This window comes from Lissotriton helveticus, chromosome 1_1, assembly GCF_964261635.1.
Source record: "Lissotriton helveticus chromosome 1_1, aLisHel1.1, whole genome shotgun sequence".
In the NCBI taxonomy this organism is placed as follows: domain Eukaryota; kingdom Metazoa; phylum Chordata; class Amphibia; order Caudata; family Salamandridae; genus Lissotriton; species Lissotriton helveticus.
Window position 1 is genome coordinate 1,694,302,078 of NC_136057.1, and position 25,226 is coordinate 1,694,327,303.

General features: G+C 44.5%; 1 protein-coding gene and 1 long non-coding RNA gene across 2 annotated transcripts in view; one reads left to right on the forward strand and one right to left on the reverse strand.

The window, feature by feature from the left end:
- Positions 1 to 25,226, forward strand: part of LOC144831343 (zinc finger E-box-binding homeobox 1-like) — a 421,511-nt gene that overhangs the window by 156,947 nt on the left and 239,338 nt on the right. The gene's annotated exons all lie outside the window — the stretch shown is intronic.
- On the reverse strand, positions 21,559 to 22,152 carry LOC144773985 (uncharacterized). The gene is made up of 3 exons (XR_013600085.1): positions 22,097 to 22,152; positions 21,910 to 21,988; positions 21,559 to 21,646 (listed from the first exon to the last, which is right to left on the reverse strand). It is a non-coding gene; the product is annotated as an uncharacterized LOC144773985 (long non-coding RNA).

The following is a 25,226-nucleotide window of genomic DNA, read 5'->3' on the forward strand; positions in this document are numbered from 1 at the left end:
CTGCATTAGACATAGCAAAGATAGGTGATCTGTTTCCTGAGGGTCATGTTTTCTCCATAGATGATGACGTTAGGTTCACTGACTGCAGCTTTATGACCCGATTCCTAATGAGGCGAATGAAATCCACACTGTGTGCAGCGTTCCCCACATGCCCTGTTGAACCAGACTCGTTTCCTCCCCTTACTCTGGTTTTGGAGAGCGCTAGTGGCGCGCGCCTAATTTCCAAAATGTACAAGGCCTGCGCCCATCTGCTCCATCTAGATGACTACAAAATTAGACAAGACTGGGAATCAGATATGGGAGGGGCGATTTCAGACGAACAATGGGAGAGATTTTGTAGGGCCACCAAGGACATTTCAAATTCCTCCGCCGGGCCTATTTTACACCAGCCATAGCCCACAAGATTGATGCCACTAAGTCACACAACTGTCTAAAATGTGCTACATAGGCTGACTTTCTACACCTGGCGTGGTCCTGTCCTCGTTTGCAAACCTGCTGGGCAGCGGTGCATGAGACATTAGAGAAAATAATTTGCCCCCCTTCCCGAAATTGCACTCTTAGGATATACAGTTCAGATTCCCAAAAAAGTGAGGAGATTAACATCATTGGGGCTACTGCTGGCGAAAAGGGAAGTTGCCATACACTGGTGCAGGAAAACAACCCCCAAACTGCAAGATTAGCTGAGTAGCATGGTATACTGTAACACCAACGCAGAGATATATGCCAGTCTTATGCCATCAACATCACGCCCCAAAGACATATGGGGACCGCTGAGGGTACATCTGGACACAACTAAGCGGGCTTCCAACACACAAGTAGGCAACGGCATAGTGCCAGAGGGAGTGGGCTGAGGGAGAGTTTCTGGTCGCGCGGTCTCACTGCGCAGCGTGTGGGACCACGGTGAGAGGCAGCTGCTCAGAGCTATTAGCAATACATGTACAGCCTTAAACCTTACAACTTGGAATGGGTCCGTGAGAGGTGGGTGGTGGGGGAAGGTTGGGAACAGGTGTCAGCTGCGGGTTATCACTGTATTGGTTGATATCATATCCACTATTGTACCGAAAATGTCAGGCACGTTCTGTTTCGGCTGCAAAGAGACTATGTGCAATGCAATGTGAATTCTTTCCTGTATTTGAAAAATAAAGTGTTTTTAAAAAAAAGGAGGTAAAAGGAGGTAAAATATGGACAGAAATTAAGAGCTTGTAACTCGCTCACCCATCTAGAGAAAGTGATAACAACCAAAAACACTGTTTTTACAGTCAACAGCTTTAAAAGACATTTTTGCAGGGGCTCAAACTGAGTCCCTATCAGAAAAGTTAAAACGAAATTAATGCAAAGAGGGCTGGAGGATACAAATTTGTTAAACCTTTCAGAAAATGTATTACAGTAGGGGATTTAAAAGGGACAGTTGGTCTGAGACACAGAGGAACGCCAACAGTGACTCCAAATACCCCTTGACAGTTCCAATTGCACACCCACTCTGGGCACGAGATAGTGTGAATTGTAGGACCTGTGACAGCTTGATTTGCAAGGGGTCTATATTATTATCTGTGCACCATGCAGCAAACTTGCTCAATCTACCAAAGTAAGCAGATTTTATGGCTGGGCGATGCCCAATAGATTCACGCCAACCCCCTCTGGTGGCAGCTGAAAGGAACTCAAATGTCTCCGCTTATTGTCCAGGCATGAAGGGGAGGTCTCTGTGGTTAGGGTGCAGAACCATTCCTCTTGACTAGGAGAGGAGGCTCAGTCTTAATGGCAGCTTAAGCAGGGAACAAGTGGAGCAGGGCAGAAGATCTGTGTACCATGCCATCCTTAGCCAATCAGGGGCAATGAGAATAACTAGGACCAGGCCTTGTAGAACCTTGCCCAGAACCCGAGGAAACAAGGGTATGGGGAGGAGCGCGTGATGCTGCTGAAAAATCTACCTCAACTGTAAAGCGTTCCCAAGGCTCCTCTCAACAGATACTGGAGGGCACAGAAATGCTGGCATTTTGCATTTTCAAATGAGGCGAACAGTTCCACTTGAGGAGTGCCACACTGGGTGAAGGTGTTCTGAACTTTCTGTTGTAGGAGACGCCACTCGTGATCAGCAAGATAATGCCAGCTCAGACAGTCGCCTCTGGCATTGAGAGACCCCACTAGGTGATTGGCGGTGAGCCTGATTCCTTGGCGGTGTGGCCAAGTTCTCAGTCTTAAAGTTTTCAGGCAAATGAGGTGAGACCCTGCTTGTTGATGTACCACATTGCCGGTGTGTTGTTCATCATGATCTGGACAGGCAGACCTTGGATGAAGGGTAGGAAGGTCTTCAGTGCCATCCGAATTACCCGCATTTCCAACAATTTGATGTGAAAAGCCTGTTCTTCCTGAGACCAGAGACCTCTGATTTCCAGATTTTCCAGGTAAGCTCCTCCCAGGTGGAAACATCCATCACTACCGTAGCCATGGTCAGGTTCGCCTTGTTCCCCCAACAAATTACTTCTGTTGCATCCCTAGAGGAGATCACAATGGAGTCCGAGATATCTACTCCATAATGTAGCAATTGCCTGTGGAGGCAACTCTGAAAGGCCCTCATGTACCAATGTACATGCAAGACCAGTAGAATGCAAGAAGCCAGCAGACCCAGGATTCTCAGCACCCTCAGAACTGGAATACCTTATGAGCCTTATTGGAAGGATGGAACCATCTCGTTGATGTCAGCAATCCTCAGTGGAGGAAAAAAGGTGTGGTGAAGGGTTGTGCCCAATACTGATTCTATGAACTGTAGTTGTTGGGAGGGCCACATGTGGGATTTGGGCATGTTATTCGAAAAGCCCAGGTTGAACAGTAGGGATATTGTCAATTGTAGATTGCGTGACAACATCTATGGCAATGTTATGTTATGTTATGTTAAAACTATATTTCTTGAGCGCACGGCTACCCAGAACGGGTGTCCCGGCGCTTTGGCAGAGTCCTAAACACAACCAAGAAAAACCCAGAGGCAGAAATACTGTAGACCCACTGGTTAGGCGGAAAAGAGGAACGTCTTAAGCTCCTTTCTAAAGGCCAGGAGATTGTTAGCCTTCCGGAGTGACAGAGGGAGCTCATTCCACAAACTAGCCGCCATGAACTGGAAAGACCGGCCACCCATCCGCACGCGTTTGATCACTGGTACCTCCACTTTAGCCAGGTCAGCAGATCTCAGACTCCTCCGGGGAACGTAAAAAGCAATCCGCTTCCTAAGGTAAGCTGGGCCAATACAGTGGAGGGCTTTAAATGCCAACGTAAGGACCTTGAACCTAATTCTGCAAGCGATAGACAGCCAATGCAGCCTGCCGCGCAATAGAGAGGCACTAGCTCTCCGTGGAAGGCCAAAGATGGCTCTGGCCGCCGAGTTTTGGACAATTTGTAGTCTGGATACCAGATATTTAGGCAGACCTGAGAAAAGTGCGTTAGCGTAGTCTAAACGCGAACCCACGAGTGCTTGCACAATGTTCTTGCGATATTGAAGGGAAAGCAGTGGGAGAAATTTCCTCACCATCTTCAAAATGCCGAAACATTTCCCCGCCAAGCCCGTGATGTGGGGACGAAAAGAAAGACTGTCGTCGAACACCACACCCAGATTTTTGACTTGGGCAGAGGGTTTCTCAGGGGGGAACATGTCGGAAGGCCACCACGATTTCCAGCCAGGGTCCTCCGCGCAGCCAAAAAAGAGCAACTCGGACTTATCCGAGTTACATTTCAGGTTCTGGTGCTGAAACCATGCAAAAACAGCACTCAGGCAGTCTCTGATTCTGTCGCCATTAAAAACCTCTCCCTTCCCAATCCAGCTTTGATTAGCCAGTCCTCCAGATACGGGAAGATTGGAATACCTAACCTTCTGATATTGGCCAAAACCACTACCAACACCTTCGTAAAAAGTTGAGTTGCTGATGGTAAGCGAAGGAAAAGCACTGCAAATTGGTAGTGCATAGTACCCACCACAAATCGCAAGTACTTCCAGTGTGACTGCAGGATAGGGATGTGGAACCACACATTTTGCAGGTCCAGTGACACCATCCAGTCTCAGAGTTCCAACACCAGTATTATTTGAGCTATGGTAAGCATCTGGAGATTTTCCTTCCGGAGGAACAAGTTCAGGTCTCTGAGGTCTATGACTGGTGGCAGACTGGTGGCAGACTGCTGTCCTTCTTGAGCACCAGGAAGTAACATGAATAACAACCTGACTCTTTTTCCATTCTATAAAGAGAGAGAGAGGGGACTGAATCGTCCGGAGGGCCGGAGGGGGCGTCACAGTGAGATCGCGAAAGTGGAGATCCGGAAGACGGGGACCTGGGTTAAACAGGAACTGGAGTAGGAATGAATCATACTAGGCACATCAGCCAAGGGTCAGATTGCCAGCGGCTAGCGTGTAAATCGATTTACACGCTAGCCGCCGGCAATCTGACCCGATTCAGTCCCCGGGCGGCAAGACGCACCTCGCCGGACCATCCGGACCGGTCCGAGACTTCGCCCATCTACAGCACTGGAAACGAGATAACCATGTCCTGAAGGTGGTCCACATTGATTAAGGACCGAAACGTTGTCGACTACACAGCGCAATTATAGGCGCATCTTTTTGTTGTGGCTCCATTGAAATGGCGAATTGAAAAAAGTCACTAATTCTTTACCACATGTCAAGCCACTCACTGTAAATACTTCACCTTGCTCACTTTGCGCCTTCTATCGCTGTTCACTCTCACACTTGCGTTGCCACGTATCACTTGTATATATTGTGCACCAAGTCTTATCGGTTATCATTTGAGCTGTCTAAACTTTGTGCTGTATAGAACTGTTCTAATATGAATTTCCCCTCCCTGTTTGAATATCATAAATACAGAAATTAACTTTTGCGTTAAATTACCTGAATAATGTGTCTCCTTTTTTGTTGACCTGTGTAATGCCTTGTGCATGCAACATAAATTGCCTTTTGAATCATACCTTTTGGGATACTGTATTATCTTTATACCTTTGAACCCTAATCCCGATTGGTTTATGGGTCACACTCCTGTTTTCCTTACAATCTTTTTCCACTCTGGCATTAACTCCACTGGTCCTTTCTGTAGGAGTGCTGCCACCTCTTGCTGCAGTATTCTTAGGTGGTCTGGAGTGATGGAAGAGAGTGAGGCATGATTGGAGGAGTAGACCCTGACGGAAGGAAAGGGTGAAACCCCTTTCTATAATTTGGGGGACCCCCTGGTCTGAAGTAATGGCCTTCCAGGCTGGGAGAAAGGGAAACACCCACCTCACCACTTGCTACTAATAGGATTGGGGAAGCATAGTAGGCCTGATTGCCTGATGGTGCAGGGGAGGAAAAGGAGGAGGAGTGTTGTAGAGTGGATCTGCAGCCCTAAACGATGTCTCTTCCATTGTATTGTCTGACTGGCAGATTTAGCTGCTGGATTTGGGGTTGGTAGGCCTGATTTTAGCGAAAAGAGAAGCCTCATGAAAAGCCACAATAACGCTTGAATTTACAGTAATTCCTTGTAGGAGGCGGCAGTTACAAGCCAAGATGTGGGCGATAGTCTTGATGGCTTTGAACTGTTCTAACATTGAATCTGCATTTTCCCCAGAAGGTGAGAACCGTTGAATGGAAGGTTCATGGGGTTAGCCTTAACGTCAGATGAGAAACTGAATGCGCATAGCCAGGCATGCCGGAGAATAGAGACAGAAGTGCCTACAGCCCAGGCCACACAGTCTTCCGTATCCAGCCCACACATAATGATATGCCAGGAGACATTCTGTCCATCCTTGATTTCCTCCTGGAAATGTGCACTCGCATTCTCCGGCACATTATGTACAATCATTTGGGCCACGTCCCATAAAGCATGGTTGCAAGAAGTTAGGAGACAGTTTGCATTTCAAGACTTAAAAGCCATACACCCTGTGGAGAAGTGCTTATCCCCCCAGATCTCTAGGTGTTTTGACTCCCTATCTGAAAGGACTTGTGGTGAGGTACTGGTCGAATTTTCAGAGAGATAAGATGTTTGGATTGCTAAGCTTTCAGGTGATGGATGAGTTGTAAAAAATGGTGGCTCATTTGGAGCAGGGAGGTAAAGCCTGATCACTAACTTGTTCACTGCAGGAGTCGATGTTGGTTTGTCCAGGCTGCCAGGCCTGCTTCTAGGAGGTCGTCATTGAAGGGCAGTAATGATTCAGCCACAGGAGCTGCAGGTAGGATAACCTGTATGAGGATGTTGGTCTACGCAGGGCCGTAAATTTCAGAAGAGTTGGTGTCGGCATTGGGCGTTAAAAGGTGGAGCCAGTGGAGGCTGGGGCAGTTCCAGTGGCAGCCCGTGCCAGTGTAGTTGCTGGCATAGGGCCAGCAACTCCAGCTCCAAAGAAGAAGATTCTGTGCCAATCTGAGGCCATCTGAGTGACTTAACTTTTTGGTTTTTGTGCTTCTTATATTTTCTGTGTTTCGCACTCAAAGAATCTGAAGAAAGGCACCTGGAACAAGGTCTATACCATTGACGACTTTTCCTATAATCAATTCCGTGAGCCATAAAAGCTTGGTCTTACATTCTTTGATGGCCTTAGGGTGCATGCTTGAAAAGTCCCCAAATCACACAGGATTTAAGAGGCAAGTACCACACCATTTTTTCTGTTGTAATATCTATATGGCCATTGTATTTGTCTGGCCAGTGCTGACAGTCCTACGATGTTATTTCATTCTAAAATTGGTAATAAAGAATGATAACACAAATCACACAGTATTTGTAAGTAGGTTCTTCACAGTTTATTGCAGAAGTAGCATGTATACGACCTGCAAAACAAACAACAACCAGCAACTGTCAGATCCTCCCCCAACATTCTCATTCCACCTAGGCAGTGGTTGATAAGGTGGCTCATATGCCCAGAGTTCTAAACACAGAACCTAATATTGCTCCATCAGGAAATCCAAGAAACCTGAGACAAATGGAATGAGGGTCAGTGATAGACATCTGTCCTTCACAGTCCCTGCAGGAATTGAAACCCAACGAATGGGTGATGACATGGTAATGCACAGAATCTTCTTGTTTTGTTAGGGGATCTCACAGCTCTGATAAGCAAGCTCCGGATCCACATCATAGGCAGGAAAAAAAGACAACTGAAACCGTTGTGCCGGGTGGGGACTATATGGCTTCAGTGACGTCATATAAAGCAACTTCTGGCGGTGACACAAAGCCAGCACACCCTGCCGGCGATCTGAGAGCTTTGAAGTTTCTGGATCCAGTCTGATGCCTGGGATTATTCTACAGGTGAGAAATCTTCAGGTAGTAGTCGCCATTAGAATCACTGTGCTGGCTGGCAGGCAGAAAAAGACTTGGTGGCATGAGCATTAGGCCTGTGCTTGGTAGGGGTTGATAACAGATATTGTTGACAAACTGGACAGATGATGCAGATGGTTGAAATGAATGGCTGAAACAACACTGTAGTTGGTGCTCAAATCTATTGGTTGAAAGAGTATGTGGTGTGGTTAAAAGATTATATTTTGTAATTGTTTTTTTAAAATTTCTTTTCTTTTCCTTTGTTTTTTTTTCTTTTTCTCTCTTTGGTTCTATTGTCATATGTTATCAATTTTTCTTTGTTTCTTTCGAAGAGGGGGGATGTGTTGTGTACACCTTTGTTTGGTACAGATTTCATTTATCATTATTAGGTTGCTTTCTCTTTAAGTAGCTCATGCTGTGATAAGTTCTGGATGACATCTGTGGGGTTCTAGGAATGTTGAGTTGCTATGTGGCACTTGAGAGCTTGTATTGGCTAGTGGACAGTGATGTCACTTGGCTCTCATCTGTCTCATTATTTATCTGCAAATAAATCATTCTCAACTTAAAGAAGCCTGAGACCTATTCATTACATCAATGATCTATTTTATCTGTATAGAAGTGGCCTACCCCGACGAGTATGTTTCTGCTGTTGTAACATACCCCTCTGTATATAGTGCTCATAAGGCTTTTTTTTAAACATAGGTCATAGTTCCACTCCTAATTTTACAATTTGACTATTGGCCAGGAGAAAGAGGGCTTAAGTAGAATAGAGCCGTGCTTATTTGTAGACAAACAAGAACAGCGAGTGAGTGAGTGAGTGAGTGAGTGAGTGAGTGAGTGAGTGAGTGAGTGAGTGAGCGAGCGGGCGAGCGAGCGAATCAATCAGCAGTGAGTGTGTGAGACTGCTGGGTGTTTGCAAACGTGTTGGGGCACTGGAAATAGAACTGAGTACTGTGCTATCCAGCTGAAGGACTCTAACTTGAATCTACATGTGGAAACATTGAAGACTTTTTATAAAGGCCAAATTGGTTGAGAAAACTGTATTTCACTTACGTCTGCATCATCCTGCCTAGACTATTACAGCACTTACCGTTCTTGGACAGCAGAGCTACCTCTGTGGTCCCACACAGCCCTTACACACCTCATGCAGCACATATATGCTGTTGGTTAAAGTGCTCTTACATTCTTCCAAGACAGAAGTCCTTCAGGTCGAGACTGGTCCAGGGGTCATTAGACAGCAGAAGTAGCTCCTCTCTGAGTTGAAGTGCACCAGTTACTTAGCAGTGATCTTCATTACTCCAAGTCCACGTCTTCCCCGATATAGTCCTTTCTTGTGAGATAACATCTCCTTCTCAATGACATTGTTCCCTAGCCAACTTCAAAATACTTTCTCCAACATGGCCACCATCACCCAGGCGCCACTACAAAGGTGAAACAGTCACTCCACACTTCTTGTTATTACCAAGAGGAAAAAGAATATAAAGCACTATAATATATCCCATTAGGGTCGGGAGGGTGGGAAACCTAGGACTGTATCCGGGAAGACTTGGACTTAGACTTGTAGTAATGAAGATTACCTGTACATAACCGATGCATTACCTCCTCGTCCATCTTCCCTGATCCAGTTCTTACCTGGGAGAAATACCCAGGCAACACAGATTGATTATAGGTGCCAACACAAAAACACCACCCTGCTATATCAGTGCAGTTAGATTTAAGAAGAAAACAGTGTGACAATTCCAATAAAGAAATGTAAAAATAAAGCACCATAAAGATACTGCTGAGAACACATGGTCACTAAATGATGTAGAAAAACCCTTCCCTAACTGAACTCGATAGTGTGAAAGAAAAGTATGAAGGAAGGAAGGTCCACGTCCTTGCACAGCAAATGTCTCTCAACAATGCCTCTTTAAACGATACTAAAGAGGCTGCCTTTCCCCGGATATGCCTACCCATAACCAGGGGGGAACAGATCCTTCGGATATGTCGTAAACCAACAAAATGTTAGATTTATTCCACCGGAAAGTGAAGACATAGAAGGACGTGAACCTTTCGTTCCAATCCCAAAAGTAATAAACAGTGAATCTGCCATATGAAATGATAATGTCCTCTGCAAATAGCTTGAGAAAGCTCTGTGTACATCTAACACGTGTAAGAGATGCTCCTCAGCCGAGGATATCTCTTCGAACAGTGAAAGGCTGAAGGAAACTTGGGCAAAAAAACCGAACTCAGGCGCAAGACCACTTTGCAGGGGAAAAAGCAGATGAATGGGGAGATGTATGAAAAAGCACCAATTTCACCTACTCTTCGCCCTGAACAAATTGCCACCAATAAGACTGCTTTCTCTGTCAAATACTTAAGCTCCACAGAGTCCATAGGTTCAAAAGGAGACTCTGTCAACACTTGAAGGACCAATGGCAAGGCTCCAAGGAGGAAAAAGAGAACGGACAAAAGGGTGTTGTAGAAAGAAGCTCCTCAATAGCCGGGAAACCAAAGGAGCCAATCCCAATACCTCTTCACCCCTGAAAGCCTTAATTTCCGCCCAACGAGCTCTAATAGTGGAGACTACTAATGTAACTACAAATCCAACCCTTAGAAGACCCAGAATCTTGACCAGATCATTGGGCTGCAACGGCTTAGATTGATACCATTTTTCAAAGTCCCCCAATGCCTTTTGTATGACTTCTTAGTGGAAGGATGACGGTACTGTTGCATGGATTCCACTACCTCTGACGAACAACCCTGGGTCAACAATCTTAACCTTTCAGCAGCCAAACCCCCAGATTCAAGTGACTGGTGGACTCCTGAGACAGACTCGGCTGTCTCAATGGGAATGACTAAAGGGGCAAGGTCCATGAAGGAGCGACTGCCATCTCTTGTAAAAGAGGAAACCACAGCCTTCTTGCCCAACCCGAGACTCTCAGAATGGCCAAGGACTAATCTTTCCCAAATTTTCTGTAATACCCTGGGAATAAGGGGATAGGCGGGAAGCAATGCAGAAGGCCCTGAGACCACCTCACTGACAATGCATATCTTGCCCATGTCCCCCTGGTTGGAACTACAGAGCAAAAGTGAGGCAGGAAGGAATTCTCCAATGAGGCAAATAGATCCAACCAAAGATGGCAGGGGAGAAAGACAGAGGGAGAGTGATGACGGGAAGGTCCTGCTCAACCAATCGGCAGGCCCATTCTCCCTGCACAGAAGATAAACTGCCCTTGGCCAGCAGGTAAAGAGACAAAACCATCCCTCCTAGCATGTTGATATATGCTCTAACAATTTGCTTGTCTGTCTGGACACAGACCGCTTGACTCTTTATCAAAAGAAGGAACCACAGAAGATGCAGCCCCTACTGTAGCCAACTCCCTCCAATTGGAACGACTAGCAACGACTACCATTCCTGAGCCTTGGCTTCCCCAAACACTGCACCCCATCCTTTCTTGCTAACATCAGTTGCCATGACTAGAGGGCTAGGTGGTTTCAACTGGAACCACTTCTGTAAGTTAGAACCAACCACCAGTGTACTTCTTTCCGGATCTGAGGAGAGACCAGAACCAGGGTCTCGAAATCTTGGGAGAGGGGATCCTAGTGGCTCAAGAGACGGTAGACTAAGGGATATAGATGTAACCAGTTTCAAGGCACCAGAGCCAGTGCTGATGTCATTTCCCCTGACTCCCCACTTACCTGAGTCAGATAGGGAAACGTCTGCAGAAAAAATAGACAGGGAGTGTGGCGGGATTACTAGTTCCCCTTTGTAGTGGCCCCTGGGTGATGGCGGCCATGCTGGGGGAAGTATTTTGAATTTGGCTAGGCAACAATGTCTGATAAAAGGAGATGCATCTCACAGGTAAAGACTAGATCGGGGAAGATGGACGAGGAGGAGTTGCAATGTTCAGATACCCTTGTGACAGGAGAACTATCCCGCAGGTTATACAATTATTTCGGGCCTCAGTTAGCACAGCTATCAATCTGATTGTACCCACAGCTTTTACAGGCCTCACATGTCTCAATTGCCTCTCAGGATACCCAACTCTTATGTTTCTCGGGCAGGAGACGTATCCCTTAGGTTGCACAGCTCCTACAGACCTCACACAGCTCAATTACGTCTAAAGTAAAACAGCTCTTACAGTCTTTGGCCCGCAAAAGTATCCTTTAAATTATAGCGCTCTTGCAGACAACAACAAAGCTGAATTATTTCTCAGGTTATACAGCTCTGACGTCTTCAGGCAGTAAGAATAAGTAGGGTTACACAAACCTTACAGTTGTCTGACAGCAGACGTACATGATCGACAGATTACACAACTCTTAGGGGCACATGCATCATTGGTTTTTGCATTCGCAAACGGTGCGAATCGCAAAATTCGGCCGTTTGCGAATGCAAATCCAATTTTTGAGATGCATCAAGTTTTTTTTTCCGCAATTTAAGAAATCGCTATTTTTTTGCGATTTCTTAAATTGTGATTGCATTTAAGAGATCGCAATTTTGCGATTTCTTAAATGCAATGCATCATTTAAAAAAAATTGCGAATTCGCACATTAGAAGTGTAAAATTAGCATGAAGTCAACCTTCATGGTAATTTTAGAAAAGTTTCAAAAATGCACAAAAGTGCATTTTTGACACTTTCATTTTACACTCACACATGCCCTTGGGCATGTATGTGTGGAAAATGGACTGTATGTTACATTTCAGGGGTGCGGGGGGGGGTCCTTTGGACCCCCCCTGCGCCCTAGAAATTGCATTCTCATTTTGTGATTCCTTAATTGCGAATCGCAAAATGAGAATGCCTTCCTATTGATTCCTATGGGCCTCTAGGCCCATAGGAATCAATGTAAAGGGATTCCTTATTTGCGATTCGCAAAATTGGGAATCGCAAATAAGGAAAAATCAGAAATCTCAAAAATATTTGCGAATTTTTAATGCATAGGTATTTGCGATTTCTAAATTGCGATTCCTTAATTTTCGCAATTTAGGAATCGCAAATACCAACAATGATGCATCTGGCCCTTAATGTCCAGAGGTGCATAAGTGTCACCTAGGTTACACAGTATATGCAGACCTCAGACTCTATAGCTATAGACGGTAAGCAATTCTTCAATACAACAGAAGCGCTATCCTATGTGTGCAGGGGGGTCCGGGGGACTTTGGTCCCATGACCCTTCTCTGCCAGGAAAAGCATCACATGCTCACTGTTCACGAAATTGCTCTGCTCCAGCGAACGTTTCCGAGACGAGGTCACCTGACAAGAAAACAGAGAAGTAATGCAATCTGAGTTTTTCCCTATAAGCACTCTCAAAAAGCCAGCAAGGATATCCAAAGCGATCAGCCAAGTGCTGGCGTGCTAGGGTTCTTTCCAAGGGTCGCTGGAAGCCGACACACCTGCTGAGATTCAAGGGGAAGCAAAAGAGCTGTAACAGAGTTAGCATATTTGTAACAGGGGGAGCAACTTACAAGGTTCAGGTGTCTTCCATCTGCAACAGATCTGACACATGTCAGCTGACGATTGATTTGAAGATATACAAATGTCAATGCAGCTTGGGCCAATCCTGTTCCACAAGACAAACAAACCTTACAACAAGTTATGTTATGTGTATTCCCAGTGCTTGAAATGGAAAAATAGAAGTGCCGGTACTCTGTGCCAGAGTACCTGCTTGTTACTGAGTAGTGCAAGTGCTCTCCAATTAAAAGTATTACGATTTTCTTGAAAAGTGCAGGTACTGTCCCTCTCATAATAAAAAAGTGCCGGTACTCAGTATCAGACAGTACCGGCCCATAAAACCTTGGAAATACTATTTAACTGTTTCTCTTTCCCCTGTATTACAATGTTTTTGTCTTCTCATATCTATGTAAAGCGCTCTGATATCTGTAAGGATCTTGTTCGCGCTATATAAAACCTTGAAAATAAATAAATAAAATTCAAAGCACTATGTATTTGTAGAGCGCACTATCACCTGGGAGGGTATCCTAGCACTGGGCGGGTGTGTGCCAGGTCTTGCCTACAGTGCGGGATTAATGAAAAAGCCAGGCTATTGCTTCTTGCGGAGCTCAAAAAGAGAGGAGGAGGCTGTGAAGTGTATTAGAAGGCCATTCCAAGCTTTAGGTACAATGTACGAGAAGTCCCTGCCTCCGGATCTGTTTATGTGTATTCGTGGGATGTGTCTAAATAGGAGTTCTACAGAGTGGAGGTGTCCGAGGGGTTGATGGAAGGAGATGCAATTGTTCAGGTAGTAGAACAATTTAACGGTAAGCAGAGGGAACCCAAATATGGAGTTGCTGAGCATGAGAGAAGCAGGTTTCAATCCACACCAAACAACAGAAACAAGGCAACCAGCAAGGGATGGGTGCATGGATGCTTAGATGGTTACTCAGATTTTGAGAAGCATTTTTCAGTCCCACCACTATTTGTCGGAAGACCCACAGGTAGGAATTAGAAGAATTCAGTGACCCAAAAGGCTAACTGGTATGGACCCTCTAATGGGTTGGAAATCAGCTGACCTCCTAATTGCCCTCAAACCCCTTTAATCCATCACTGACTGTAGAGCACTAACAGCACAGAAGAAATGGAAATAAGACTCTTGAAGAACATAAGGAAGGTCAGGGCTTTAAGTGGGCAGGGTCCTGCCAGTGCTCAGCACCGGCCGTTCTTAATTCAGGTCCGAGACGGGTCTCTCTCGGGCTCTCCATTTTTGCCCTAACCATCAGGAAGAAAAGTAAATCTTAACTCAGCAGCAGTTTACCACCCTTCACTGCCTTTGATGTCACTTCAAAGAGACTCGTTTTAGTACTTTCACAGTCTTATTGTTTCAGAACAGAAGCGTTTTCAATATTATATACAACAAAGCCATACTTGTTGCTTATTTATCTTCTGCAACTAACAACCATTGACAAAGCCAATAATCCTGGCTTGTTGTAGATGTAATGTTACCTGCTGTATTATATATCTGGATGCAATGACAGAAGCAGAAAAATACCAGTCGGGCAGCACACTATGCTAAGCATGGATTTTTTAGTTGATGTGTTTTTAAGCCCTTAGTTACATCGACCACGGCCCTTTAGAGACCCCCTATTCCTATTTCTTTCTTCCCACTTAAAGCCCTGAGGAAGGTGCAATAAATCAGCTTTTAAGGGGGCTGGGTCTGTAATCTGTTACTGCAGCCTGGCGAAGAAGCCCTCGCTGGCTGGCAAGAGAAACGCGCTGACTCAGCTGGAGGTGGGGGGATTTCCCCTGGTGCTTGCATCGCTCTCAGGACGCCCCCTCTCCTGTGGTCACCTCACCTTTCGCAAAGCGTGAAGGGCAGGATGTGAGGTGCGGCCAATGCTCAAGGTGCATGTAATGCTTGCAGTGGTGGGGGAGTGAGGGGGCCCACCAAGCCAACCCTTCTCGATTATAGATAAGCGAATCTTTACTCGTCTGGCAAGAGGTGGGGTGGAGTGTGACCTTTTGAGACGCTAGTGTGTCCTGATGTGGAAGGGGGTGCTCTGAGAGCTCAAACCAATCAAACGGGAGCTGCTCAGCTGTTAGACAAAGCTCTGTCCGCAGCGACACACTGCAGCTCCTTCAATGTCAGTCCTAAGGCGCACACTTAGGTCTGCTAATGATGTGCCTCCACCCAGGTCTGTCGCACCCCTGCTGTGCAATACTGGGACCCAGGCACATCTTTATGGGCGCCCTCATGAACGACCCTCTTGAAGTCCACGGCAACAGAGGACTCTTTAACAATTCTAGCAGCGCACCTGAGTTTAGACTGGCGGTACCCCCACAGTATTCAAGAACTGGCACCAGCTCTGCAAACGAGCCTCAGGTCTGACCTGCAGCATGCTTTTATGCTCCAGGGCGCAGCTCTACCAGTGCATCTCGCTCATAGCTATTTAACTCACAGGGACCTCTGGCAGTGCACCTCCACCGTGGCCTGCAGAGCCAATATTCTAATCGTGTGGCCTACAATCGATACGCCTATATGCACCGCGGCCTGGAGGGCAGGGCTCGAGTCGGGGTACCACGCGGGTGGACAGCGTTCCCCCACTTATTTTACCGGGTGCTCGATAAATTTAGCCACACATTCACTCTTTGGCCTCTCTTGGGCGAGATCGGAGCTCATTCAGAACGCTGCTCATGCGCTGGCTTCTCTGATGCATTCGCATCTAAGGGGTGAGCGAGGGGAGGCAATGAGTTTTATGGTGCAAGCCACCTTTTGTGACGTCACTTCCTGTCGTGACGTCAGCGTCCCCCCACTTTTTTTTTAGGACTTATGCCCTGCTGGAGGGATATTATACATAACTACGAGATCCATCGCACGTTTCTGATAAAATAATTGACGCCGATGGGGTATTGATACATGTGGGCAGCATTGTCTACATTTATCTAATAAATAAATAATTAATCCCGTAAAGGACCACCACACTAACTATAGGCAATAGAGAAGACTCCAGAAGTTGTAATCAGCAACAACCCTCATTTGGTGAACAACTCTTTAGTCACCAAAACCGTATCCACAAACATTTGGAGCCCTAAGGAGCCCCGCTATTTTTAATTGATATCCTAAAAGTTCCGAGCCACCCCGGATATATCAAGAGGATGTGTTTGTGTTTTTTAATTGGAGTTATCGCTTTATGTTTTTGTCCTGAAGAAGGTGGCTTGAAATTATAAAAGGGCCACTGAAACGCGTCAACGCACCATAACCTTACATTGGGTTACATCCAAGGATCGTATTGGTTGTCCAATAGAGGATATGATTTATGGACACCTATGAAATAATATTATGAATTCCATGTGGAGTAACTCATTTAGGATGCTAGTATGAGTATGCACTGCTGTTTGTTGTCTCTCTATTTTATACATTTTGCTTTTTTATTGTCTGGAAATTTGTATGTTCATGTATTGTGCACACCGTGAAATTGACCACAAGATTTTTTTAAAACTTTTTTTTTAGTCATATGTAATTTTAATAAAACATACTTGTCCTTTTTTAATATTAGCCGTCTTTGAGTATTGTGTCATACAACTGACTAACAGGGTCCTGGATGGTTCCTTTTTTCTTTGTGATTGGTGATGCTATAGGTTTCTGGATGAATGTTCATGGTGAATCGAGTTTGAATGGTCTACATGGTAAATATTTTTGAACATAGTATATTGGAATTATTCCCAAGAGAAATCTGCCCTTTCTTCTTACAAAAGGTTGTACCAAAATATTTCATTATCGGATGGCAGCATCCAGTGTTATTTTGCTAATTGGACAGACTCACAGATTTACAATGTACCTCAAGCCTAACCCACGTACAGCTATCCCAGTGCATGTCACATCCGGCCTGACCTGCTACCAGACCCACATGCTATTCAGCCAGACAGGGATTAAACTGCACCGGGCCAGTGCAGTGTGATCTTGAGCAGCTCCCCCTGTTTCTTTCCGCCGTGGGACCATGGGCGTCATTTGGGAGTCACCAAGACTAGGAGCTGCTAACCATCGGCGCCTCTTTGCTACCCTGGCTGTACTCTTCCGAGGCCTGACACAGTGGGCGAAGAGGCATTGTCGGGAGCTGTGAGAAAGTACTGCTCGTAGAGAGCTCTGTTTACATTCTACCTTTGTTAACGGAGGTCATCTGTACATGCGAGCATCACCTTTAGGCCGGACACACTGCCTAACCAGGTGTCACTGTTGGTCCTGAAACCTGACCCATTAGCCTCCTCCCCTTTTTCCTGGCAAGCTTCAGGGTTTTTCAGGTAAAGAACCATGTCTGTGATCTCGGAAAAGTTGCCTAACTAAATATGATGCATTATGAGATCAAAGGTCAAAATGAGGAGGAGAAGGCATAGATGATGTAAGAGTGATTTATTAGGAGGGACGGTACAGCGGCGGCTCACCCGCTATGGCGGAGGAGCTTCGGTCCCCCATGCCAGCAGCCTCCCAAGTTGAAAATGAAATGATAATAAAACAGGTTCATTAAAGTTTTATTTTTGAAGTTCTAAAGGCTAAATCTTGTGAGCGGGGCCGTGGGGTTGACAGTCAGGGATGGGGAGTGGTTGCACTGCTGTCAGTGCTTATGTGTGTTTGGCCGGCTGTTTTAGGACGGCCAAACCGACATGCGCACTGAGCTGTCTCCAACTCCAACTGTGTTGCCGGGTTGAAGGAAGCAGGCAAACGCTCTCAGTCTCTCTAGAAGCATACATCCAGGCTGCTCAAACCAATCCTGACTTTGCTCTCATGCTGAGAGCAGCCTCAGGATTGGTTGTAGGGAGTCTAGGAGCCTGTGTGGAGCCAAAGAGGAGCAGAAGAGCGGCGATTTGGAGGGAGGCAGGTATGTTATATTTTTTTTATGTATTGTGATAGTTGAATTCTCTTCCCCCCCACTCACCACCCTGCAGTGACATCAGTCGCTACTGGAAGAGATGAGAGTCTTCAACACTCGGTCTCTGACATTTCTTATAGTAATCAGCACAAGAGATCAGTGAGGAGATTGAACTTACCCATTGCCTATTTCATGGTACGGGTTTTGCATTACAGACCAACTGTTGTGAAGAGAAGAATGTAAGCAATACATACACTAGGTAGCTCAGTGGGTCGCAGCCTGCCTCGAAAATCTCAGTCCAGCACACACTCACAAATTAAGTCTTAGCATTTCCCCAGGGAATCTTATTTTTCAAGACTGATAACATATTATGCTATGTGTATTTGTATAGTGGACAACTCACCCGGTGTAAAGTATCCAATATTGAATAAGAAATCCAGAAATGAATGTAGGCAGAAACTGGAGATATTCCAAATGAAAGATTTAATCCATGTATCAGCATAACCCGGGAGTGCTGCTGCTCTCAAGTCGGATCAACCACTGAATGAATTAAACAAAGCTCACTACACCCGGGAAGGTATCCTAGCTCTGAATCTGAAGCTGTATGGGCCAAACCAGGGTCAGGGCTTGGTGAAAAGCAGGTCTTCAGTTTCTTGTGGAAGTCTAGAACTGAGGAGGAGCCTTTGATGTGCAGGGCCAGGTCGTTCCAGGCTTTAGGAGCGAGGTAGGAGAAGGCACAATCGGGTATGTGCGGGTAGGAGTCCAAATGAGCGGAGGTGTACAGTGAGTACAATTGAGCAGGTATAATAATGTAAACAATTATTTACAGTGAAGAAATTATTATGTATCATATTATTTCAAGTATTAAAAATGAGATCTAGGGGGCAGATGTATCAAGGTTTTTTTTGTCGCAAACGCTGCGATTCGCAAAATAGCAGCGTTTGCGACAAAAAAACGGGAATTGGAATGTATCATGGAAAAAGCCTCGCAATATTAAGGAATCGCAATTTTTGCGATTCCTGAAGATTGCGTAAGCATTTAAGAAATCGCAAATTGCGATTTATTAAATGCTATGTATTAAGCATTTCAGAATTGCGAATTTAGGCTAAGTAATCGCAAATTACCACCAACTTGTATTTGGTGGAAATTTGCGAATTCTTTTACAAATGTACTTTTTGCAATTTGTAAAGGTTCCATGTGATGCTCATACATGCCCTTAGGGCATGTATGTGCGCCATATGTGCACACATGTCAATTTCAGGGGGTGCAGCAGGGTGTCCTTGAGACACCCCTGCACCCTTAAAATTATTCTCAATTTGCGATTAGCAAATTGAGAATCGCAAATTGAGAATCATTTCACATTCATTCCTATGGGCCTCCAGGCCCATAGAAATGAATGGGAAATTATTCCTTAATTGCGATTAGCAATTTGCTAATCGCAATTAAGGAATTTTAAGAAATCGCTAAAAAATAGCGAATTTCTACATACATACCATTTTGCAATTCTCAAATAGCGATTCCTTAAAAATTGCTATTTGAGAAGCACAAAAGGATATCTTGATACATCTACCCCTAGGTTTCCAAAAGTAGCCTGGCACTAGCACTTCCACAACTTCAGTACCTCTAGATGATACCATTTTACCAACATTTTACTGTTTTGGAAAAGCCTCTCTTTTAATATCTTGTATTGCACATTAAAAATGCGAAATTCCATTGGCTCTTTTCACAGCAAAGTGTAAGCAAGACAGTTCATGTTTAAAACTTCCATGAGCCAACTCACTTCCACTGAGCTGCAAAATGTCATCAAAGAAAAATCAAAGTCACTTCTAGGGAGAGGTGTGGCGCCGCGGCCAGGGCGACTGAGGCTGGAATCTGGGGATCACTGTTCGATCCCCGGCTCCGGCGGCAGGTTAGCCCAGCAGCATGCGACTCTGGGCAATAGCTTGCTTAATCTTCCCGACGGCCCCCAGCGCCTAGAGACCCTAACGGGTGATTGTGCGCTATACAAATGAGGATTATTATTATTATGTATACACAAATACTACATAAAAACCAAGATCACTTCCCTACTATGATGTACACACTTGGAATACATAGAAACCACAAGCACTTTCCTCTAGACACATGTAATATGTACATTTGTCAGACAGTAATCTATACTTTCTATTTAAAAAGCTCGAACGTCTTCATAAAATATATGTAATGTGGGTGTTTAAAGGTAACGTCAGATGAAGGAGTGCAGAATTTATTAAATAAGATAGTAATTCTTGGCACGACAAGATTCGGAAAGAAGTCCATCACATTTAGAAGAAATGATGTAATGAATACATTATTTTAATTAAGAATGTGATTTTGATTGCTTGATAAATGTAATTAGCGTGTGGCAGTACATCACAGAAGTTTGAGAGTTTTTCCATGAAACACATGTTGGCTGCTGTTTGTGCCGATGTCAAACTAATGGAAAGACAGAGAATCTATTATATACAGGAAATTGTGAATAAAAGAGGGAAGAAGAAACGCAAACTTTGGACTCATGGAATTTTCAAATGTGGACTTTTTTGCTTAAGTTTACTGTGAAGTGTGCCTGTGGAATTTCGTATTTTTAATGTTTATCACAATATAATATAATACAAGCTTTCCCAAAACAGTAATATGTACCATATTATGATTATACATTCGCTGTGCAAGAGAAAATGAAATAGACATTTGAATAAAGTAATGGTAAAGTGGCAAAATAGAAATAGACTAAACTGTTGCTTTCACTTATCGAATACTTCCACATAATTTTAGGTATAGGTTGTTACATTCAATAAATTAACATAGAAATTACCCTTTTTAAATATTGATTTAACCATATTGTCCTAGTCCATATACATAATTTGTGTTTTCAATGATAAGTGGTACTTGAAACACTTCCTGTCTTCTTCTATAAAGAAACGAATAACCACTCGCCTTCTGTACGTTAGGAAGTAACATGTCGCAGTTTAAATACTTTGACAGATAGACAAATGTCTAACCAAAGCTCTTTCTTACACACGTCTTCACGAAGCTTGTAAGAATACTCAGTGGGCTGGTGTGTGTGCTAAAGCCATATGCACATCATTTGAGAGTTACAGGTTTAAATAAAGGCATTACCCAGTTAGACAAGTATCCTATATTAATAACATCCATAAATTAAACACTATTATGGTTAGTAGTACCACAACACGAAGACAAGTAGGTTCATGGTATGCATTATAAAAAACAACATCATTATTACGTCACTGCTCTGAAATGAGGGTTCATGGCCAATGTTTGTTTTGAAATGAAATCAAGGTAACCAAAAGAGAAAACATTTTGAAATGTGAATGGGTTTCTGTGATTGCAAGGGCATTTGGGGCTCTAATTGGGCATGTTTCACTATTCTATCTGGTGTATAATATTAGTACCAAGGTTTTGTCACAGCCCCATTCCACATGTATATTGGTTGCACTCTTGGCATATAATTATAGCAGAAATATAACAAAAGGGGGGAGAGAGAGAAAAGTGGATCCAGTCTCCCTAAGCATCATGAATAAACAAAATAGAATCCACTAGGAGGGTGGCCGTGGTCCCTAAAGAGATGTGGAGCACACAGTGTTGTTTAAATGCCCCTCACACACCAACAGGCCCCTTGGTGTCATGCTTCATCATCGGGGCCTTCGCACCCCTCTACGGGATGCGGCGTGCTGCGACAAACGACTACGTAGGAGCACTTGGTAGTGAACTATGTGAGGGTGTATAATGAAGGGTGTGAGTGAGGTGAAAAAAGTGAGTAAAAAATACCTGGCACTCAGGAAACAAATATTTATTCTGTCCTCGGCTGGTATTAATAAAAGGTGCAGAATCTGGTTGAAAAAATACGTACTAGGGTATATCAACCATTAACAGTGTCAACATGTTTCGGAGCACAAGGCTCCTTCTTCAGGACGAGGATATGCACTATAATCCTCACCTTACTCACATGAAATGTGAAAGTGTTCGAAAAAATTTTTTAATAAAAATTCAATGTGTAATGTACCTATCAATGTTTTAAGAGAAGGTATGTTCGTTGCGCCCAATTGGCGTTTTTGAAAAAAACCTGTAAAAAGAAAGACATAATAAATATACTAGTCGGATGTCCAGGAACATAGTAAACATGCTAGTCGGATGTCCAGGAACATGAGGAAAAAGTATTTCTTTCCTAATAAAGGTGAGTTTACAGAACACAACTGAGGCTCTGGTACCTTGTGAAAGAAAGACACTTAGAGAGGGACACACAACCCTAAACACACACACATACATACATGCAATCTCCCAGATATAAATGGAGGGAAAAAGGGGTTAGCAATGATGCAGGCTTACTTATGTTCAAAAACTCGGAAGGCCTCATGAGCCTATGCGTGGTATTGGGGGTATCTCTCTTCGTTGCCCAGTAAACAACCTAAAAGATAGTAATAGCTGTATTGTAGGTAGTGAAGTAGAGATTAATCAATAAAACAAGGTTACTGATACGTGAGAAGCATCCTCGGTCTTAACTAGCCCTACTCACGGTGACTGCATGGATCGATCGCCTGCCTTCCCCTCAACGCTGCTCCGGTGAAGTAAGCCGTTAGGAGAGAGGCTCGCTTTTTATACTCTATGGTTTGGTTAATTGGTTGAAGTAAATTGGATAATCAATAGCGGAAGGACGCCCATATAAGGCAAAACTACCCAATTCCTTTCCGGTATTCATGTGGTCCCCGGAACAGCGCTGGACATGGTTGCGCTGGCTCGGCGGTAGTGAATCCCGGGACGCGCATGCGTGAACCCAGATTCGTGCCATGTGCGGTGCGCATGCGTCAAGCCGAAAAAACGGCCAGCGCATGCGCAAACGGGTGGCACTGCATCGCCGAGTACTGCTGATCGTGATTATTCAGCCAGTAGTGTTTATATTACCCAGCTCTCCCAATCGGTGCTCATATTGTGCAAGGTTCCAATTGGAAGGAGTAAGCAATGGTGAATTAGATCCAAAAGGATTCGTATTGGCCCAATGGAGGTAGTAAGGTGGCCCATAGATTTTACAATTAATGAGGGGAGATAGAACTCATTAGGTGTCTTCAATATACACAACCACTCATCATACCAATAGAACTGTGAGTAGTCTGGTAGATAAAAACCAGATGCTATATTAGTTGTTCCTTAGTCACTCATCATACCATGCATGCAGTATGCAAAAGTTAGCGTAATTGGCTCCAAGGAATTGAATCATTAAGCCCTGCGCTGTCGGTGCCCAGACGGAACACCCAACGTTGCTCCTTTTCCAACAGACCTGTGTCTGAGGGTAGTTGTTCGATCACTGTCCATTGTAATTCATTGACACAGTGTTGAAGTTCCAGGAAATGAGCTGACATTTTTGTAGTTGCCTTCTTGCATCTAATGTTGCTCTTATGCTCATTTATCCTGACTTTGACTTGTCTCGTGGTCATTCCCACATACTCCTTTCTGCAGGGACATGTGATCAAATAGACCACATTTTTACTGTTACAGTTTGTGAACGTTCGTTGTTCCCAGCTGGTCCCATTGGTGAAGGTAAGGGTCTGACTCTTTTGTGTAAGGTGACAACAGTTGCAATCGCCACAAGGATGTTGGCCCTTTATCCCCTGTAGTCTTGTTTGCTCCACTTTTAGTGGCTGTGGTCTTGTATGGACCAGAATGTCTTTCAGATTCCTGCCACGTCTGTGGGCGAACATTGGTTTCTCAAGGGATAGTGTGCCACATGTGAGTATGCGCCAATGTCTGTTTACCAGTTTCGTCAATTGGTTGGTAACCGGGCTGTAGGTGGTGACACAGACCGTTCTGCTCATCTGGTTATTATTTGTGGGTTTGTCTTCGAGGAGAGCCTCACGATTGTTATTCCTAGCTCTTTTCATAGCTTTCTGGATAACAGGGTTGGGGTATTTCCTTTCTCTTAACTTTGTGCAAAGGTCTTTGGCTTGGCTTTTATATTTCGTCAGGTCGCTACAGTTCCGACATAGGCGGAGGAACTGTCCGTATGGAAGGTTCTCCCTCAGGTGACGCGGATGGAAGCTGTCAAACCTGAGGAGGCAGTTCCTGGCCGTCGGTTTAAAATGAGTCTCTGTTTTAAGAAACCCTGCCTCAAAAACGCCAATTGGGCGCAACGAACATACCTTCTCTTAAAACATTGATAGGTACATTACACATTGAATTTTTATTAAAAAAAAATTTCGAACACTTTCACATTTCATGTGAGTAAGGTGAGGATTATAGTGCATATCCTCGTCCTGAAGAAGGAGCCTTGTGCTCCGAAACATGTTGACACTGTTAATGGTTGATATACCCTAGTACGTATTTTTTCAACCAGATTCTGCACCTTTTATTAATACCAGCCGAGGACAGAATAAATATTTGTTTCCTGAGTGCCAGGTATTTTTTACTCACTTTTTTCACCTCACCTCACTCACACCCTTCATTATACACCCTCACATTGTTCACTACCAAGTGCTCCTACGTAGTCGTTTGTCGCAGCACGCCGCATCCCGTAGAGGGGTGCGAAGGCCCCGATGATGAAGCATGACACCAAGGGGCCTGTTGGTGTGTGAGGGGCATTTAAACAACACTGTGTGCTCCCCATCTCTTTAGGGACCACGGCCACCCTCCTAGTGGATTCTATTTTGTTTATTCATATAATTATAGCAGCCTAGTTAATATACTTATAATGATATGGTAATGTCTGTAATATTTTACTAATTATTGTTTCACCGTGGACCTTTTTTTGAGTCCTTAACTTCAGAAATGTCACCAGGTTCAAAGTTTCCATGCCATTACTTCCCGTGCTGTCTACAGGATCATAGGTCAAGTGTTGTTACTTCCTTTGATGTAATCATGGTGAATTAAAGGCCACGTGATGTCACTTCCGCTACTCTGGCATTTTGGTGAATTGATGTCCATGAATGGAACCCACACATTGCTCTGTCAATGCACCTCATTCTGGGCCTAGTGCATGTCTTACTGTTTCTGTCTTTTTATCCTGGCACACTTTGCTATCCTAGTACTGTGACTAAAACTTAGCTCTCTCAATGCATCCCACCCTTGAGTTGTTTCACATCTGGGACCAACAAACGCTTTGGTCAATTCACGGAAATCTTGACCTACTATTCTTTCTATAATTTCAAGAGTGGGTGCCACAAGCAGCTCAGCCAGTACACCTCAATCCTCAGGTGCCGCACTTCAGTGATACATCTGCTAGCAGCTTTGTAAAGCAATTGCAATCCTAGGCTGCAAACCCTGCCCTCTCCATCTACATATACCTTCAAACCACAGACCTAACAACTTGAAATCTCACCGGCGGGGAGGCGAAGCGGACAACTGTAGGATACACAGCTGGAGGCGCTGAAAATGACAAATGTCAAAGTAGGGCCTTCCACTCTCGAACTCCCATGGAGTAAGTAGGATAGTGACCTAGGACATTTCTTTTGAGTACTACACTAGCGGGAAGAGTGATATTTACAAACCCCCCGTCTTCTTTAGTGGTTGATCCTTTTATACAATCTGTGTATAAAGGCGAAGCCCTTAAAAAATACTTGGTCCTGACGAATGCTATGTACCCTCCGGGGACCCTTAGCAGAAACATGTTGACCACATCTAGCACGGTGAGGGGATAATTAGTTCCCAAATCACCG